The sequence below is a fragment of the Onychostoma macrolepis genome, chromosome 01 (assembly GCF_012432095.1).
Source record: "Onychostoma macrolepis isolate SWU-2019 chromosome 01, ASM1243209v1, whole genome shotgun sequence".
NCBI lineage: Eukaryota > Metazoa > Chordata > Actinopteri > Cypriniformes > Cyprinidae > Onychostoma > Onychostoma macrolepis.
This window is the reverse complement of record NC_081155.1, coordinates 41,801,782-41,815,536: the sequence shown is the minus strand read 5'-3', so window position 1 is coordinate 41,815,536 and position 13,755 is coordinate 41,801,782. Positions and strand designations below refer to the sequence as shown.

Genomic DNA, 13,755 nt, shown 5'->3' with positions numbered 1-13,755 from the left:
CATCTATATCATTCCATGCCAATTTGTCAGGTCAGAGCAAGGACAGAAAAGAATAGTTCAACAGGAAAAACAAATGTTTTGGCGAAAACAAAAGGTGAATTTTTGAAGAAACTTCATGCTAGTTTATAGTAACAAAATTTGTCAAGCTCAAATTTTTATATACTGTATCATTTATATACTACTATCAGGGCTACTATTACAGTGTGTATGTGTATGTATATGTGTATATATGTGTGTGTGTGTGTGTGTGTTTGTATATAGCATAAGTTCAAGAAGACAAAACTTTGATGTAAGGTTTTGATCCACTTCAAATGTTGACTAGTGTAAATAGACACATAAATAAAAATAAAGAAATATTATAAAAATGAAAAAAAAAACACATACAATTACTAAAAACCCAGACTGTTTAAAATGAAAATGTAAAAATAAAATGCACTGTTTTGTCTGTGGAAGAATTAAGATAATATGCAGGTTAGATTAGGAAATAATTGGAATTAGATTTTCTTACTAGTTTAGTTTAGTGCATATAACCATCTTTAATTGCAGGATTGGCATTTGGATGAACTATTCCCTTAGCAAAGTAATCCACAGAGTTCAAGTCAATTCCTTTTAGTACGGTTTCCATTCTGCATGCCGAATAAGAGCATCATTGACAGTTCAAATGAATAATTCATCCTTTATTTGCAGCCACAGCAAAATGCTAAATGCTTGCCGTTTTTTTCTTTTTTTTTTTTTAATAATCTTTTGCTACTTTTTTGTCAACTCCTACACGACTCGGTCATCATTCAGAAACAGGAAATAAAAAGGCAGGAAAGCGACGTGCCAGATACTCGCCAATGGAACATCTGGGTGTCTGTGAATGCTGTTATACGCTTTCTCTTGTCCCTCGAGCCGGAAAATGAAAGATGACATGCGGAGGGGTTGACAGGTAAAGTGATTGCACCCTGTTGAGAGGTTGGCAGCATCACTCTCTATACCTCTCTCCTTTGTGCTTCTTTTCCTTGAGCCGATCTCGTCTCAAAATGGCCCCTTGTGGGGCCCCGAAAACACAGAGAGAGAGAAACAAACAAACACTAAGAATAACCAGTGGGAGGGGCTTATTTCTATTGGCTTTAGATGACCGTTCAACAGGTCACGCCGTAACGAAAATGATCTTGGACATCACAGCTGATGTTGTTTGTGATGGTTTTGACAGATGCAGCAATGGCATTTAATATTTCTCCCTTTCTTTTTCTTCTTCTCCAGCTGGCGGGCATTGAAGGCAGAGAAAGGAAAAGCACTTAAACGTTGGATTCAAACCAGCATGTTTGACACCTTTTATAAATGCACTGACACAGTCAGACCTCTCTTTATGTGACACCTCTATCATTTTGAATGGCAAATCTAAATATGGAGGGTTGCAGTATTCAATGGCTGACAGAGAACATTCTCTTTGGCTTGCTAAAAGCTGTCTCAATGCAGCTGACAGCTGGAGAGGAAAGTGAAAAAGCTTCACTGGTACTTCAAACATAGGTAAAAATGACAAATGGCAAATAATGGCCTCCAAAATATTTTGGATTATCCACTCCGTCTGAATCCAAAATGGGGCCTAAAGCTACTATGGCTTGGTTAAAGGCACATAAGAAAAGTAAAAGCCTTACTTAAAGATATATGAGCCATGTTATATGGAAATTTACTTTAAAAGGCCTTTTCTAATGTATTAAATACATCGATCTTATTTCAGTTTCATTTGACGTTTTAAAATGGCCATCTGCCTGAGTGGATCCTATGCCACAAAGACATTTTTTTTTTCAGGGTGTGCTGCATGCAGGGGTGTGGGAACAAATCTGAAAAATAAAAATGAGGAGGACACATTATAAATCTCATCAGCTTATATCATGAATATTGAGTAGGTGACATAACTTGCACAGTCATCCTAACTGAATTACTGAAGGAAAGAGAAGTGGGCACTAGCTATACAGTTTCAGTTGATAGACTTCTGCTTGGTCAAGTATCTTAAGAGGATATTTACACGACACCATTTCTAACTAAAAACATGAAAATGTTGTGCATTTTGACAAGTTTGGTAAGTCAATGACGTTTTGGCAGTCTGAAAATGCAAACGTTTGAAAACTGTTTTTAAAGTGCACATTTCTGAAAATGAGCTCCATGTAAAAAAAAAAAAAAAAAAAAAAAATCATAATTTCTGTGGAAACTCTCCCAAATCTCTCCCAAACACGTTCATTTAAAATTATACAAACAAAAAAAACTAAATATCGCAGGGCTATGAATGTGATACTGCATTTATACAACAGTTTGAGTATGTAAATACATAAGAAACAACAACAGAGTGTCTTTAAAAACCCTCTTTTGTGCAGAACTACTTTCTTCCACTACAGATTCAAATTTCAAAGAGAGGTTTTTTTTTTTTTTTTCGTAGACTATTTAAACGGCTTGGTCACTCTGTTAAGGGTGATTTCAAACGACAGTACTGCTTAGTGCATTTGTTGACCGTCTTACAAGCTGTTGTTGAAAATAAGTAAAAATAACTTCCTTGTTTATAACAGCATTTCAGTCTCTTTCAATATAAAAGCCTTTACTGCTGACTCTTGTCACCATCTAATGGCAGAATAATGTAATCATCATCACAAAGACACACACCGTTTCCCAATATTAAATACTATTATTACTATTATTTATATAAAATGTTATTTATTGAAAAATAATGTTTAATAAACAACAACAGCCAACATAAAAGTTGCTATGCAATTCAGTCAAAAGTACAAAGGCAACGATCTGATATACAGCATTAAATTTACATGAAAGGTGAAAGGCCCTCAGCCAAAACTATTTGCTCTGGAACAAATAATAGATTAATGAGACCAAAGACTGCCCATTAGATTTACTCAAAACAAATTATATATCATTAACCATTATAGATACATCAGAGCCAGCAGCAAATTCCAGAAGATCTGGCTGAGGCGAGGCGAGGCTGCTCTCTGCGGGTTTATGACTGAATGGCGGCTGAAGCTCACATCTCCGAAAACATAGAAACAAATTTTCAAATAGACATTGTCTTTATTAACAAAAATAAAGTTGTGTGTGTGTGTGTATGCAGTATATATATATATATATATACAGTATATACAGGTGCTGGTCATATGATTAGAATATCATCAAAAGTTGATTTATTTCACTAATTCCATTCAAAAAGTGAAACTTGTATATTATAATCATTCATTACACACAGACTGATATATTTCAAATGTTTATTTCTTTTAATTTTGATGATTAGAGCTTACAGCTCATGAAAGTCAAAAATCAGTATCTCAAAATATTAGAATATTACTTAAGACCAATACAAAGAAAGGATTTTTAGAAATCTTGGCCAACTGAAAAGTATGAAAATGAAAAGTATGAGCATGTACAGCACTCAATACTTAGTTGGGGCTCCTTTTGCCTGAATTACTGCAGCAATGCGGCGTGGCATGGAGTCGATCAGTCTGTGGCACTGCTCAGGTGTTATGAGAGCCCAGGTTACTCTGATAGTGGCCTTCAGCTCATCTGCATTGTTGGGTCTGGTGTCTCTCATCTTCCTCTTGACAATACCCCACAGATTCTCTATGGGGTTCAGGTCAGGAGAGTTTGCTGGCCAATCAAGCACAGTAACACTATGGTCATTGAACCAGCTTTTGGTACCTTTGGCAGTGTGGGCAGGTGCCAAGTCCTGCTGGAAAATTAAATCAACATCTCCATAAAGCTTGTCAACAGAAGGAAGCATGAAGTGCTCTAAAATCTCCTGGTAGATGGCTGCGTTGACTGTGGACTTCAGAAAACACAGTGGACCAACACCAGCAGATGACATTGCAGCCCAAATCATCACTAATTGTGGAAACTTCACACTGGAGTTCAAGCAACATGGATTCTGTGCCTCTCCACTCTTCCTTCAGACTCTGGGACCTTGATTTCCAAATGAAATGTAAAATTTACTTTTATCTGAAAAGAGGACTTTGGACCACTGAGCAACAGTCCAGTTCTTTTTCTCCACAGCCCAGGTAAGATGCTTCTGACGTTGTCTCTGGTTCAGAAGTGGCTTGGTAGCCCTTTTCCTGAAGACGTCTGAGCGTGGTGACTCTTGATGCACTGACTCCAGCTTCAGTTCTCTCCTTGTGAAGCTCTCCCAAGTGTTTGAATCGGCTTTGCTTGACTGTATTCTCAAGCTTGCGGTCATCCCTGTTGCTTGTGCACCTTTTCCTACCTAAATTCTTCCTTCCAGTCAACTTTGCATTTAATATGCTTTGATACAGCACTCTGTAAACAGCCACACCTTTCAGTAATGACCTTCTGTGACTTACCCTCTTTGTGGAGGGTGTCAATGTTCGTCTTCTGGATCATTGCCAAGTCAGCAGTCTTCCCCATTATTGTGGTTTCAAAGAACAAGAGATACCCAGAATTTATACTGTAGGGATGGTCATTTATTCAAACTCAAATGTAAATATTCTAATATTTTGAGATACTGATTTTTGACTTTCATGAGCTGTAAGCTCTAATCATCAAAATTAAAAGAAATACACATTTGAAATATATCAGTCTGTGTGTAATGAATGAATATAATATACAAGTTTCACTTTTTGAATGGAATTAGTGAAATAAATCAACTTTTCGATGATATTCTAATTATATGACCAGCACCTGTATATATACGAGGGCTTAATGTGTGCTTAGTGTTACCTTGATATACTTACATAGATTTCCAGGTAGTGCTTCCATTAAGTACATTTTCATTTACTCATCACATTAGCTGAATGTCAGGTCAAAGCTAAAAGCCAAGTCACCTGATGGCTTAATAGCGCTCAAATAATGGCATCATGGTGTGCTGGAGATATCTAAAAAAAAAAAAATGTTCATTAATATGAATTGGTTAGAATAGTGATCTTTCCCTGAAACTGAATTTGTGTTTGTAGAACGTTAATTCCATGAAATGTGCCATATAAAACAAGACCATGTTAAATGTGCCATGTTAAAACCCAAGAGAAGGTCTTGACTAATGATTTGGGAGACATAGGGAAAAAAATTATTTGATCCCCTGCTGATTTTGTATGTTTGCCTGCTGACAAAGAAATGATCAGTCTATAATTTGAATGGTAGGTTTATTTTAACAGTGAGAGACAAAATATCAACAAAATAACAACAATAAAATCCAGAAAAAAACGCATTTCAAAAAAGTTATAAATTGATTTGCATTTTAATGAGTGAAATAAGTATCTGACCCCTTCGCAAAACAGAATTTAGTACTTAGTGGCAAAACCCTTGTTGGCAATCACAGAGGTCAGACATTTCTTGTAGCTGGCCACCAAGTTTGCACACATCTCAGGAGGGATTTTGTCCCACTCCTCTTTGCAGATCCTCTCCAAGTCATTAAGGTTTCGAGGCTGACGTTTGGCAACTCGAACCTTCAGCTCCCTCCACAGATTTTCTATGAGATTAATCCATCCATTGTCCATCGTCCCTTTGATGCGGTGCAGTTGTCCTGTCCCCTTAGCAGAAAAACACCCTCAAAGCACAATGTTTCCACCTCCATGTTTGACGGTGGGGATGTTGTTCTTAGTGGCATATCATAGGCAGCATTCCTCCTCCTCCAAACACGGCGAGTTGAGTTAATGCCAGAGAGCTCAATTTTGGTTTCGTCTGACCACAACACTTTCACCCAGTTCTCCTCTGAATCATTCAGACGTTCACTGGCAAACTTCAGACGGGCCTGTACATGTGCTTTCTTGAGCAGGGGGACCTTGCGGGCGCTGTGGGATTTCAGTCCTTCAAGGCATAGTGTGTTACCATTTTTTTTTTTTGGTGACTATGGTCCCAAATAATGGCGAATAATCACACCAACTGTTGTCACCTTCTCACCAAGCTGCTTGGCGATGGTCTCGTAGCCCAGTCCAGCCTTGTGTAGGTCTACAATCTTGCACCTGACATCCTTGGACAGCTCTTTGGTCTTGGCCATGGTGTAGAGTTTGGAATCTGATTGATTGATTGATTGATTGCTTCTGTGGACAGGTGTCTTTTATACAGATAACAAACTGAGATTAGGAGCACTCCCTTTAAGAGAACGCTCCTAATCTCAGCTCCTTAACTGGACACCTGGGAGCCAAAAATATTGCTGATTGATCAAATACTCATTTCACTCATTGAAATGCAAATCAATTTATAACTTTTTCTGAAATGCGTTTTTCTGGATTTTTGTTGTTGTTATTCTGTCTCTCACTGTTAAAATAAACCTACCATTAAAATTATAGACTGATCATTTCTATGTCAGTGGACAAACGTACAAAATCAGCAGGGGATCAATTTTACCCCCCCACTTTATTAAAGCAAGCATCATTTTTACTATCGCTTAAACTTAGGGTTAGTTACTTGAACCAATTGCATTGTGTTCATTTTCCACATTTTAAGGACTAGTATCTCATTAAATCCATTAAAAACAGATGGAAAGAAGCCTTTGGGGGATTTTCATTGTTTACTGAATCCACCTACAGGCAAAAGGTGATTCAAACAGGTGGAAGACGAGTCACCGCTAATGTCTAATAAAGTATACCCGCTGACAACGGAAGGTTGCTCTCTAAACCACAAACAATAAACCAATATAAACTCTTTAAGATCTGCAAAGAGATCACCCGTCGCAAATGGGGCCACATTGCTGCAATTACGACTGTACATCAAGACAGCTTATGAACCCTAGGTAATGACTCAGGCACTTATCTGCTGTCTCCTAGTCTCCTAATACATTGTTTATTGGCGTACCACACAGCCCTAATTAAACACAAGAGCTCCTCTGGTGAGTTAAAGGGGAAAAAATCAGAGAAGCATCAGAGCTTCCAATGCTAATTAACCTAAAAACCGAGGCTTTATAAGAGACTAGCTTAATGAAGTGTCATTCCTTTAAAGAAACAAAACTATGTTTGCTAACATTGAGGGTTCACGTTACACTATGACATTTTTAATTGTAACTCTGCTGACGTGTGAGATAGGGAAAGAAAAGTTGTTCGAAAAAGAAGTGACCCAAGAATGACAGAAAAGCAGAAAGAGTAAGAGCAGTTATTTGATTCATGTTTCTTTGTGTTTCTTTGAGGCGACAGCGAGCCAAACTGAGCTGTCAAATGCTGGCATTTGCTTTGCTTGTATGAAAATTGTTAGTAAAGATAATGGTGAAATAACAAGCCTTGACAAAAACAGATCACTTTGCTTTCACAAAAGGTTGTGTGTGGGTGTGTGGGTGTGTGTGTATGTGTGTGTCTGTGTGTGTGTGTGTGTGTGTGTGTGTGTGTGTGTGCCTTTTTGTGAAAACTCAGGACATAGATTTGTATAATGACAATGGTATGACATAGGTATTACAAGGTGAAGGTGACTTTTCAGGACATTGACCCATGTCCCCACTTTTCAAAACGCTTATAAATCATACAGAGTGAGGTTTTTTTGGGGAAAGTTGAAATGCACAGTCTCTTGTAAGGGGTAGGTTTAGGTGTAGGGTTGGTGTAGGGCAATAGCACATACAGTAAGTACACTATAAAAACCATTAAGCCTATGGGATGTCCCCACTTTTCACAAAATCGAACATGTGTGTGTGTGTGTGTGTGTGTGTGTGTGCGTATATATATATATATATATATATATATGACAGTAAAGACATTATGTTATAATGTTAACAAATGTTATCAAAAAAAATAAAATAATAAAATAAAATATTAAGCAGCAAATCAGCATATTAGAATGATTTTTTTTTTTGCGTCTTTGCATCATAAGAATAAATTGCATTATGAAATACATTCAAAAACAAATATACATACAAAACATAATTCAAATGCTAAAAATATTTCACAATATTAATGCTTTTTGTGTAATTTTGATCAAATAGATGTAGCCTTGGCAAAAATTAAATATGTGGTAAGGTCCAAAAATTCAAAAACCTAGTAAGCTGTCTTGCTGCATAGTGCCTGCATAGTTGCCTTTTAAGGTAGGGAAGGATTTGGAATGATCTGCCTAGACATAATCTTTGCATGTCATACAAATAGCATTCCTCACATGAAGTAAACAGAGTTTATAACTGATTCCAGTAGAGTTTGACAATAGACACGACACTTTAGAAGTGCATTCACTAATAGTGATTAAAATAGTGCATTCGAAATTGATCTATAGTTGTCACTACATTTTGGTATTAAAAGAAATATAATATTCATAGTTGACATTTTTTTCTTCGGCCTATGATGGCTTTCAGAACACACAGCCATCATGCAGCAGTCACTGTCAGTGTGAAATGGATGGCGAGCATTTAGCTGCGCAAGAAAAAGCAGCCATTTTTTAAATCCCCCTTGAGCGGCATGACAATATGAGACGCATGTTAACACGGAGGTCTCATTAGAAGTAATCTCAAACATGCTGGACATCCATCATACAGAAGAGCAGGAAAGACAGACAGTTCACTCTTTTCCAGAAGCTTGGTAAATAAAGATTTGGCCATTGATTCATACGTCTTTTTTTTTTCATACAGACAGCGGCGTTGGTCCCCTGGGTGCCAGAAGTTTGATGGTTGTTGTAAAGCCGTAATTGGTCAGCATGTGGCATTTGTCCTATTATCCTTTCAACACGGGTTCAATAATTTTTAAACAAGCTGTTGTGGCACAAATGTGTATCATTCCAGTCGAGTCTTGATCGATATGTCAGTGTTGTCTAAAAACGCACCATTACTTTGTGTGTATGTATGCCTTTGGGGTGTGTAACACTGATTGGAAACCCTGGATGGATGGTGGTCATCTCAGTGTGTATATGAGGTTCCCACTGTTTGGGGAAGTACAATTTATGAATGACATCTATAATATCTCCATTATTTCTCCTAGACAGGAATGAAATGGAGCCTTTTGCTTGGATTTTCTCCTATAAGAAAAGGCCAACATTGACTCAATTGAAAAACATGCCTCTTTACATTTTTGCAATTCACATACCTACAATTCACTGTAGTTTCCGGCTGAAATGAACATTGGAGTTACACACCATCAACATTTATTTGTGCAATACTATGACCTCAAAACACTTTTTTCATCGTGCATTATTTGTAAACAAATACATTTTTAAGTTTGCATCACACACTTGCAAAAACAGAAAAAAGCTCTCACTGGGGCTGTACACTCTCAAAAGGTACTAATATGTACCATTTAGGTACTAGTGTGCACCTTTAAGGTACTATGCACCCTTAAGGGGTATACCTTTTAAAAACTGTTTTGTAAAAAAAAAAATTCTGAGAGTGCATGGACAGCTCCATATATATGGCTTTTTGAAGTAGTAAAGTTGCTCGGCAGTCCACCTGGTACTGTAATGAAAATTCAGGCATGAGTCCCTTGAAAAGCAAGTCACAATACAAAAGTCTTGTGGAAGCAAGCTAAAATGGCATTGTTGCTTCAATAAATAAATAAATAGTTGTGTCATATTTTCTTTTGTCAGCACTGTCGGTTAGGTTTAGTGTATAGGTCGAAGGTGGTTGCATTATTTTTAAATGCGATATAGCATTAGCCTTTTTGCACCACTCACCAGACATTTCACTTCCGAACTGCCACGATATAGACAACAATCATCTTAAAACACTGCCAGATTCACATTAATGTGTTTTAAAACCAAACAAGCTTTTTACTTTTTCACTCTCTGGATATTTTACTCCAAAGTTGCTGCAAAATGTGAAGGAAACAACATAATATCATTTTGCAGACATTTCACCACTGTGAAATCTTTCCAATGTGCCTGTGTTGGAAAATGCCCTAATAAGAGTTTCAGAAGAGATCACAACAGTGACACAAATTGGTCTCGATATACTGTAAACTTGAATATTTCTCAATTCTTCCAAGCTCAAATTATCAGAACTGCTATCCACTTTCATTTTAAAGCTTTGTATATTTACTGTCCGTAATGGTGTAATTTGCATCTATTTTCATTTCTCCCAAGAAACTAGAAGAAAGATCCGAGATAAAGTTTTTCAATAACACATTAAGTATCCTGAGCTATGGAACGGCAACTTCTGAGTTATGAAAATTTCTTCTGGGATTACCTGATCAAGGTAGTTTATCATAATCGTGGCTGTGTGACAAAAAAGACAACGGCATATAAGCATCACCATTTCCACGCTGACATCCACTTCATCTTCAGGTCACAAATGAACAGTTCACTTCTTACTAATCTTTATGCAAAGTGAGAAACCTTAAAGGTCTGCCGGACAAGTGTGAGCCCCATTGGGCAGCACTTTGATTGAACACCCTTTAAGGTCGAGCGCTCTTCACGAGAGTGAAGTAATGCACACAAACAAGGAGATGAAAGGTTGGTTAATTTGTCTAATAGGTGTTAGTTCTTTACTAAAGCACAAGCGGGAATCATTTTCTATCATGCTATGAGACTCTTCCATATGATTTGAGCCTGTGAGCCATCTCTTTCACTGCTAATGTGATGCAGCTAAAGTGAGTTTGTTTCAAAATAAAAATGAAAAGCATCTGTTAAATGACTGCTTACTTACTAGAGGACATCTGACATATGTTTTTGGGGAACCGGTCTTGTAGGAGATATGCTCAACAGTAGTTTTCTCAAAGTAGAAATTTAGCATTGCAAAGCTTAAGTACACTGTTAGACATTTCTGTAATTTCTGCCGTTATTTACTCTATATCACCCAGTATAATACTGCAAATTCCCTTTACAGTAAATAACTGTAATACCCTTTGCATCATGGGAATTTTCTGTGATGTCAGACTCCACATACAGAGACTTACCGTATTTTTTTTAATTGCTGTATACTACTGTATTTGCTGTAACGGCCTCTTTGAAGCCATTCTTTGTTGTTTTATTTTCCTCATTTCTTACATTTGGATTGACACGATTCGCTCTAACTTACACCGTGTCTACAACTCCACAACAGCTTGGGACTGACTACACTGGACGTGTTACATTGCTTGTAATGATTGGAAAATCCGTTTGTACTTCGTGTCAGAAACAGCGCGAGTGCTTGGAGTACATCTGTACGTCAGAAATATACCGGGGCATCACTTTACTGTCCGCATCCACTGTAGATAGTATATATAATGGGTTATATTGTTTTTTATTGAGTCGCGGGTTTTTATTGTCCGGGGATGAACCCGCAAGAGTTGAAGAGTTCCGGAGAACATCTGCGCTGTGTGTCGATGCACCTTACGAGAGAATAAGACCAGCAAGCAAGGTAAAAATATTTGAATATTGAATACTTGATTCTGATTGGCTAGCAGGTGTTGATTAAATTTGTTTAACTGCACAGGTAGTTCCAGGTCAGTTTAATCATGTTCTATATTAATGCGCTTCCTATTACAGTTGAATAGTAATACAGACGAAAATAACCATAATTTTTATCGTTCCGGTCAAATATTGCAGCGCAAATATTATTAACATCTTTATGTGAATGCTGGGAAATGACCATGGCATAAATGGGATAATCAATGGCTAGCTGTGCATTAAACGATTTGAATGCAAATCAAATCGCTGCACGTTGGGTGGTTCTTTGCCTCCACATCCTGCATTCAAATCGTATAATGCACAGTAGTGATGCTACCTTCGTGAACGAATCGTTCTTTTTGAACGAATCTTTTTGGCGAACAAATCGTTCTCATTCACGTAATGCGGATTATTGACTCATATTTCTCATTCACTGAAATTCCTCCCTTCAGAGCAGCGTGGCGCTGTTAGCTCTGCTGACTGTTTCATCCTGTTAAAGACTGACTAAACCTTGAGCCAATAGCATTCCAGTATGAGATGTGAAGGAGCATGTGATTTGTTGAATGTAGTGAACGAATACGCCCTTCACAAACCGAATTGCTTTAGGGTCTGAACGAGAGAGAAAGAGGCCTCGTTCGTGGACGGGTTGAATGAACTGGTATATCTCGTTCGTGAACATAAAGAACCAGTTGTTGGACGATAATGATGGCGCGCAGGTAGAGCTCAGCTCGTGTAGTTTGGCTTATTTGCAGCAAAGAAAGAAATTTACATATTACCATTGTAATGAAAACTGACCCAATACTGTGTTTTAGACTTAGTTTTGTGGTATGTTTTGCACTTTGAACAATTTACCGGTTTTATTTACAATTTACAATTCACTACTGTACAGAGTAGGCTACTGAACGAGTAACGAGAGAGATCTTGAGAGAATTGTTCAAAGTGCAAAAAATACCACAAAACTAAGTCTAAAACACCTGGTTCAGTTTTCATTACAATGGTAAAGTGTAAATTTATTTCTTTGCTGTAAATATGCCAAACTACAGGAGCTGAGCTCGCCATATCATTCAACAACTGTTTTTTTTTGTTTTGTTTTTTTTTCATTCACGAATGGTTGTTACTGAACGAACACGCCCATCACTGACCGAGTCGCTGTTTTGAGGCTGAACGAGAGAGATATCTCGTTCGTGAATGAATTAAACGAACTGGTACATGTAGTTCGTGAACGAATGTGTACCGGGTAGGTCGGTCATTTGAGTCAGTCTCGTTCAGCAATCAGCAGAAAGCGGATGCAAGCGCATACTGTGCACATACGCTTGTTTATATATTCATATTTAACATACAGAACATAACTCCACGACACGTTTAACATAATCCCAGATTTATGAATGTGTAAACGTCTGACCAAACTATTAAAAAATGTTAATTATGCAAGAAAACCTTATGGTTTGTTCATCTGAACCATTTATTTATACTTATTCATTTATTTAATGAGTAGATTAGGCACATATTTTAATAAAGCCAAATCAGTTTTTTTGTAACAAATACAGTAGGCCTACGTTCGTTGATTTAAGACATAATAACACATAATACACTCTTTTTCGCCACTTGCTGGCGTATTTATGTAATATAAAGAAATGGTCACTGAACAAATCAGTGAAAGAATCTGAACGAATCATTTTGGTGAACGAACTGAAAATGAACGAATCTCTTGAAAGAATCAAAATTTCCATCACTAATGCACAGCTAGCCGTTGATTATCCCTTACATGCATGTTTGTGTCAGATTTTTGCACACCAGTTTAACCTAGTAACATGGCGGTAACAAACTTTACTATGGTAAACTGTGCTGTCATTTCAAACTACTTTTGTCAGCTTACCTGGGTCTTGCAGATGGCTATGTATTCTTTGGCTGTTTGTCTTTTTCCTCATTATGTTTCTGTTGCCTAAAGATTCTTTGTGAGGATGAATCCAGAGGACACCACATAATGCACTGCAAAACGTCCTAAGACAGCAAAAATGGTGAAGTTGCACTGTGTTATACATGCAATGTTTTAAATAAAGAATTTTATATTTTGTAATTATTTGTAATTAATTGTGTCTGTTTTAATAGAATGCCAGTAGTACCTATGTAGAGTAAAAATAAAATTAATTCTATATAAAAAAAATTATCAAATCTATATTAAAATGAATGAATTACAGTAGTATAGGGTACAACAGGGCTAACAGGGCCCCTCTTAAGAAAAAAATGTGCTATTCACTGCGCCTAAAATGTATAATTGCAGAAAAAAATATATACGCTGTGTTGAACATTAATGGAGCAACAGATTTTGTGTGAAAATAAATCATTCAAGTTGTTTATTTTGTTTAAAATTCTTATAAATGTATGAGGTAGCAAGGGGGGCCTTTTACCCCACACATGGGGTAAAAGGCACACGGTATTGATACAAATATTAGTTAAGTTAATACTTGTTCAAAACAATCACGTTAGCAAAGTTTGTACTATTTT

General features: G+C 37.0%; 1 long non-coding RNA gene across 1 annotated transcript; it reads right to left on the bottom strand.

Annotated features, from left to right (window-relative positions):
- Nucleotides 1-692: 692 nt before the first annotated feature.
- LOC131544213 (uncharacterized) lies at nt 693-13,216 on the bottom strand. The gene is made up of 3 exons (XR_009272065.1): nt 13,127-13,216; nt 4,725-4,865; nt 693-1,826 (listed from the first exon to the last, which is right to left on the bottom strand). It is a non-coding gene; the product is annotated as an uncharacterized LOC131544213 (long non-coding RNA).
- Between the last annotated feature and the right edge of the window lie 539 nt (nt 13,217-13,755).